Genomic DNA, 8069 nt, shown 5'->3' on the forward strand with positions numbered 1-8069 from the left:
TTGCATTTGCACAGGGATCAAGGTGTAATACCACGGATTTAAATGCCTTTGTAAAATAGATTAAGCACCACGCTACAGGGTTGCGTGTACTTGAACGAACATATGTAAATAGAATTATTGATGTGACAGCAGGGCCTGGGTTATAGTTTCAAAATTAAAGTTACCTAATTTCTGGCAAACAGTTAAGCTTTTGACGGTATGAAAGCTTTTGTGTATAGGTAGGCACCCTAATAAACTTTTGGCTTGATAATTAAACTTAATCCGAAAATCACCTGCGTAGGTATTATAATATAATATTTAATTTATTTATTAAACCATTTTTAATCAAAATAAGTGATATACAGGATTTAAGAATATGTGGATTATTTATTGCATTAACACAATTTTATCATAACACATTTGGGATGAGAAGTAAGGAGTATTTGAATAATAATGATGATATGTGCGAAGAACTGAAGTATGATTGTTGAGAGCGGTTGCGTTTTATTTCCGGATTGTCTAGTACAGTTTACATAGGTACAATAAAGTCATTATTACAATATATAAAAAATCTAGTGAGATATAGTAGCAGTGACTGATATGCATTGCAGTGTTGCCATGTCTACTGAAATTTCAGTAGATCTACTGATATTTTTTGCCAATATACTGAATTATTGATTTTTTTTTCGAAATTCAAGAAATCTACTGATATTTCTGATTTTGTCGATAGGAATTTTTTGTCTAGAAAAAAGAAAAAAGGAGACGTCAATTATCTTTGGTGCTGTAAAAATGGAATTATTTGACTTTGTCGATATGGATTTGTCTAAATAAAAGGATATGTTAATTACTTAATGTGTAAAAACGGAATTACTTGACTTTGCCGATAGGAATTTTTGTCTAAAAAAAGGAGACGTTAATTGCGCTTCGTGTAAAAACTAAATTTATCTGAAAAAATATTTCATTAATCACTTTTTCCAAAATCTACTGATATTTTATAGAATCTACTGATTTTTTTTTCAAAATCTACTGAAATTTAAATTTTTGACTTGGCAACACTGATGGAGTGACTGTTACAAGACCAAGATAAAAGCGGAGTGATATATTCATTCAATCATGATAGCCTATTTACTAAACCCATCACGATTAAATAATACTGATACTGAGTATCCCATGCTTTCGGTGAGAAATGCATTTAAATATAATAAATATTTATAAATATTACTGAGGTAAAAGTTTTGGTTTGCAATTGGCAATTAGATTCGTGTGAAATTTGTATGCTAAAAATTTAAGTAGGTACTAACAATTTTATTAGATACTAACCGATACCGTTGACGACCTGTGAAAAATGTGTATAAAAATAATTAAATAATATTTCCGCGATCGATTCGTATATCACAGACTTTACTGATATTACTTGTTTCCACAGAACTCGTTGATCGTCACACACACTACCTATAAGAAAGATATCAACATGAAACATCTCGAATGATTTTCAAAATTTGATACTAGACCTAAGATAAAGAAGCCAACAATTAGGGTTGAAGATATTATGCCTTAAAGAAAAAAATCATGTTTAATCACTTGCTTGACATAAAGACAATTGTAATTATTGGTGTCCAACTTGAACAGGTCTGCAACTATATAAATTTCACGTGATAATTAATATTTTTATAATAAATAATTTATATATAATAAATAATAATAGTTTGGTTTATAAATTTTGTTCAGATGAAATAATAAATATTATGGTTAATCATGGCCGACATTTGTCATGAATTTTCAATTTCATTAAAACAACGGAAACTAAAGCGGATTATATAGAATTCGATTATTGTCAACGTTAAAACGATAATCAAATTAATCTAGTTTAAGGTTAATTCTTTATGCTGTACAATTATACCATTATTAATAAATACTTATTCAAAATAATAATTAAATATAAGCTAAGTAATATTCAGTTCAAATATGTAAACTTTCTTAAATGTTATTCGTGAAATAATTACTTAATTCATATAATATATGTATATTATTATATTATACCATGGCAATCTAAGCAAGCTTTACGTACTTTTCGAGATGTTTGACTTCGAACACGTTATGATTCGATATCTGTGTTGGAAATAGTTTTTGTGAAAAATAAATATTTGCGCTATTCCACAATTATATTAAAAACACATTCAGCAATGAGTTGTCTGCGATTATAATATATTACGTATATTGCAAAACAATGCAGTATTTTTAATTTAATTTTTGTTTGTCTTTTCCTTGAATTATTTTACTGTATATACGAGATATTGATACGTTGAATCTAGAATTGTCGCATTCTTAAACATTTTTATTTGTAAACAAGCAAGGAAGAGGGCGGTTTAATTTATTATAATTAATGGGAAGCCACCAGGGTTGCAAACTGGCGTTGAAAATATATATCACAACTCTCGGAAAGTATATAGATATATAACGGCTTTAATGAGGGTACGGAAAATGGAAGCATGGAAATTCTTGGAGTCTTACTGTGGATAAGCTTCATTTTACAAGCAAAGATTTACAATACAAACAATAATATAAAGCGTTTCTTCGTCTGCGTTATAATATTCATTAAAAATGAATAAATAGACTAATTCGATTTGATTTTTTCCAAGTCAATGAGATAGTAACGGTTGATCCAAGACGGGAGAGTTTGCGCCAGCACCTTATTTCACTACTCTACAGCTGCTATCAGATAACTTTACTTACACGCGATGAATTGCTGCATGTAGACCAGTGGTACTCATGTGCGGCCACCAGCGTTTCACGGAATAATATTTTAAAAATTTATTTATAAAATTATGAAATTGGTTGAATACACATGACTTGACTTAAATTTCTTTCCACGCTCTAATGATCCATAATGAATTTTTGTGATAAGATCATTAATTGTGTCGCTAGATTTCAAAATCAGCCAAGTCTATAATAGATGAATATGAGAAAAACAGCTTTTTGTTTTCTCAAATACACAGTCACAAGGGAGAAAGTTTATATTATTTCGAGCATAGAATATTTAAAATTAATAAATTTCACATTTTGATAATGGAGACATGTTAGAAAGCAGTAGTCCTTCAGTAATTCACAAAAAGTCAAAAATACCTAAAGGTGGACTTGGCTGATTTTGAAATGTAGTGACACATTTGTGAAATAGTTCGTTTCTGAGAACAAAGTCAATTCAAAGAATTGACAACAATTACTTTATTAATATTGTCGATTTTCCTACTACTGTATATTGTCAAAGATCATTCAGTGTAATGCACTTCATAAAAACAAATATCAAAGCCAGTTGACAGATGTAAAATTAGAAGCACCCATGCTCTATTGGAAAAAAGGAATATTGAGGAGTTTCCATTTGCATCATTTTTAAATAAGTACTAAAATGTTCGAATGTCTTATTAAATGGACTTGTCTATAAATAAATTGATCCATTTTTTTAGTAAATAAAATTTAGCTTTATTTTTTTAAATCACAACAAAAGTGAAATTTGGTGTGGCCACCAGACGTTTCCAAAGAACTGTCAATGTCAATTGTGCGGCCCCAGTTAAATTTCACGTGAAAACCACTGATGTAGACTATCAGACAACGTTTGAATATATACATGTACCCCTCTACCCACTCCTCACCTTACCACTCCACCACTGTTATCTGACTACTTTATCTACGACTAATAAATTGTTGCAATTGTATTATTCTACAACGATATGCAACATGCGCTTCTCTACCTACACTTCAAGTCACCACTTCAGCTCTACTGGTTGACAACTTTCCATATTATGTGTCCGGAAATTTGTAAGTATGCAGTTGGCCGTATCATGGTTGATCGTACAATGAATCGTCAATAGATGGCCGTACAATATTGAGATCAAATTCATGTCTAAATAAAACAATTACGAAACACGCAATATAAACCACCGGAATACAAGGGAAAGGCAGAAAAATAGAAAAGTAAATTATAAATACAATTGTATCAAGTAAAAATAAAATATTTGATAATAATGACATCGTTGTTATCAGATATTTGTTATCAATCAAAATCAAATTAATGCTATTATTGAATCTAATAAAATCGGAACATTACTGTCTGCAATGCTTCATGAACAACAAGATTTTTTAAATATCTCAATGCTATACGGCCATCTCTTTCCGGTAAGACAGCTCACGGTGAACTATGCTACGGTGAAATGTAAAATGTACAATTTAAATTGAATTATTCGATAATGTATGACCATAGGCTCGCGGTTTTCTACGTACACCTGATCACTCTACCGCTTCTATTTGACGACTTTATCATCTAACTTTGAATTTTCTTCTACTAATCTACTAAATTTGTGACAACCAAGTCTAGAGCACCGGAAGAGAATATCATTGCATTAAGTTGGTACTAACAGTGTACTGTATAACTTGTTATAGTTTTATCAATATTGAATTAGGCATTTTATTATTCAAAAAATAGGCAAGATTAACATATTTGAAGATAATTCTAAAGACACTGATTATAAGCTATGTCTTTGACCGTGATCGTTTTATAATAATTATTAAACTAAAAAAAAGGTAGTATTTTTTTGAAATACGCCATTTCTTTTGGCATTTCCCAGTGGTTAAGCTACAACATACGGCCGTAGCCATAAATTGACAAACTATAACTGAAGTAGAGGTCTTGAAAGGTCTTAAAAACAGATGCTATTTGACAACCAAATAATAAATTTATTATAATATGTATAATATAAAGTAAACAATATAATATTTTGTTATACAAAATATTTTCTTCATATTATTCTGTTTCAGGGAAAGAATTTATGAAAATATTGATCCAAAATATAGGAAAATAATTTATTTCATTCATGCCCTGAAGGCACGTCTCCGGAACCAAAACAAGTATTGGACGTTATCAGGGAATTGACCTTAAAAATATTTGAGTAATAAACAATATAATAAAATTATAAATTATATTTCATAGTTATTAGTTTAGATAGTATTGATCATCGTCAGCAGAGATATATCCACTTCATCCACTGCTTCACTGCAATGAAGGCCTACTCTAGCTCCCTTCTTTTTTTTATTGTTAATATAAAAATTATATATTTACAAAAATAACATTGATAAAACCGGTCAAAAATGAAGCTAGTATAATTTATTGTTAATATTTTATATGTTCAATCTTGGAAATACATAAGTTTAATGGAGTAAATAATATTGTAATATAAATAATAATGTGAATTTAATATGAGATTGCTGTTTCTGATAGTAAAGACTTAATGAATGGGTTAGCGAGATTTAAAATAGTAAAGCAAATCATGGTGTACTTATGGCCTTTTCGCTTCATAAATCTAATTAATCAGCCAAATATGAAACTGCCGTATGAGATCATGGTGGAATTACTTTGTTAATAGTGCGAACCATTGTTTTTTTCCAATCTTTCTCATTTGTATTAATTTACGTGAAAAAATAAAATGAATCGGCAACTTACACATGGATATAAATCAAACTTCATTCAAACTCAGTTTATTTATAATGTAGTTATTTGTTATTAAAAGTATTTTATCTGTTATATTTTCGTTTTTATTTTATTTTCCATAAAAATTGATAAAAAAAATCAATCCCGAAAGTTTCAGGATTATGTTTATCAATCCCGGGATTCATAGGTATGGAAAATAGCTCGGGATCCGGGGATTGGAATCCCTAGATGCCACCAATTGTTGTTGTTGAGTCGGCCATAGAAACAGGGCTGATTACATTCCCAAAACAAAATAATTTTATTATGGATTATCATAAAAATATTTACACTTGTGACCAAACTATTAGGATTGATTTAAACTGCCTAAAACATTGCGTGAAATTTTAATAGTGTATAAGAATCTAATTAGATGTTGTTGGTATGACTTCTTGACTGTATTGTTTCGATTTAACTATGTATGTTGCTAAATGTGTCGGTGTAAATCCATAACAATAGTAGTAGCAATATCATCTTCAACTACATAATTTAGGGCAGATGTCGCCACAATGTATGTTAAGTCAAAGCTATGTTAGTCTAAGCTAAGTCATGGTAATATCTATATAGCCGCAAGTAAAGATATTTCAAAAAATTACAAGATAAAAATAACTTTTTATATACTTACCACGTTTTAAAATTTTTTGTTGAATCGTATAAACTTGAGTTGACTAGCTTAAATGATTAAAAAAAATTGTACTTGATAGAAATAATACTGAAATGTCATTTTGACATGTCATATTGATTTCCACAGTAACGCACGTATATGTGTCGCTAGATTTCAAAATCAGCCAAGTCCACCTTTAGGTATTTTTTACTTTTTTATGAATTCCTGAAGAACTACAGCTTTCTAACATTTCTGCATTATCGAAATGTTGAACTTATTAATTTTAAATATTCTATACTCAAAATAATATAAACTTTCACCCTTGTGACTGTGTACTTGAGAAAACAAAAAGCTGTTTTTCTCCTATTCATCTATCATAGACTTGGCTGATTTTGAAATCTAGCGACACATATATTAATAATTTAGTTTTGAGCATTTCAAATGAAATAAAATCGGGTTACTATAATTAATACTATAGCGACCCAATTTTTACTCTTAACATAAAATGATCAAAAAATCAGTTATCAGGTTATGCCCACACAACACCGATTTATACATTGCTTCTGTTTATCACTATATATAAGTAGGAGTTATTATAATATAGCTTATAGTAAAATCGAGTCATTATACAATAATAAACCCTCCTAAGAAGATTTTACAAAGTGGCAGTTTTTTTTAAGAAAGTAAGAGGCAACATCACACGTACTCGAATTGGAAAACTGTCTCTTAAGTGAAGAGAAGAGAGCTCGCAATTTCCCTACGTGACTCTTTTCAAAAGCTTCTTTTGACTCACTTTAGTTTCATTCTACGACATAAACAGGGACCTTCGTCAATTCCAACTTGTTTTTATGTTTATCTCATTTCTTCTGTCAAACTTTCCCTCCGGGTTCAAAATGGGATAACTTTGGACTTTTGTCATTCTATATTCTCTGCTGCTTCTTTAATAACACTAACCAAATTAATAACAACTCACTCCAACTAATTTTAATAACATACAAAATGACGTATTTCAGAAAGTTATATCGAGATACAGTATAATATGGAAGTAATTATAAAAAAAAATATTACCTAACTAAATGACATTTGAGGTACCTATCGTATGTGCAGAAATTAAGTTTCAATTAAAGTAAAATACTATTGCGTCTTGTTATTCTTATTCAAAGCTTTGATAACTTGATTTAACCAAAGCCAGATTCGATATAAGTAATAAGGATTTCAAGTTAAATACATTTTTATCTAATAGAAAAAATCAAAGTATTAAATTTGTTTATTAAAACTATAAATTATTTTAAAATCTCTAATTGATTTAACCCTTAAATGCATGATTTTTCTGATTTTGATTAAAAAAATATATTCATATGTACTTGATTGTCTATAACATGGGAAAAATAATAAAAAATATTTTTTGGACAAATTTTAATATAAAAACCATTTGTATTCATATGAATACACCATGCATTTAGCTCATAAAAGTGAAAGTTTACAACATGAAATGGAAAAATTGAAAGACTTAATTAAAACCTTTTGATTATAAATAAAATTCTTAAAATTACTAACAAAACGATTTATAATACATTATGGAATAATTTAAAACAATTTTTTGCTTGATTAAAGCACAATACAATTTCACATTTCTCACAATATACTCTAGATTGTCTTATATAATAGTTATCAAAATACACGATATGATGAATGTTTTTTGAAGCATTTCTTAATAATCTGACGACAGTATTCCCACTTGCTTCCAGGCCTGGTTCAGACGAAATTCTGTTTTTTGCCTCATTTTCTTGTCCAGAGTATATCTCAAATTAGTAGGCAAAGCTTGACACATCACACAGCACAAACAACTTGAAGCCCCATTTATTTGGCTTTTTAGGCATGTATTGCTTCATGTAATGCCCAATTTTTGACGAACACATTAGTTCATCTACACACAACCTCTACTCCATAGGAATTTTGCAGAACATTTGA

Source organism: Rhyacophila brunnea, unplaced genomic scaffold, assembly GCF_057557595.1.
Source record: "Rhyacophila brunnea isolate RB1 unplaced genomic scaffold, BYU_Rbru_1.0 scaffold_10, whole genome shotgun sequence".
Lineage (NCBI taxonomy): Eukaryota > Metazoa > Arthropoda > Insecta > Trichoptera > Rhyacophilidae > Rhyacophila > Rhyacophila brunnea.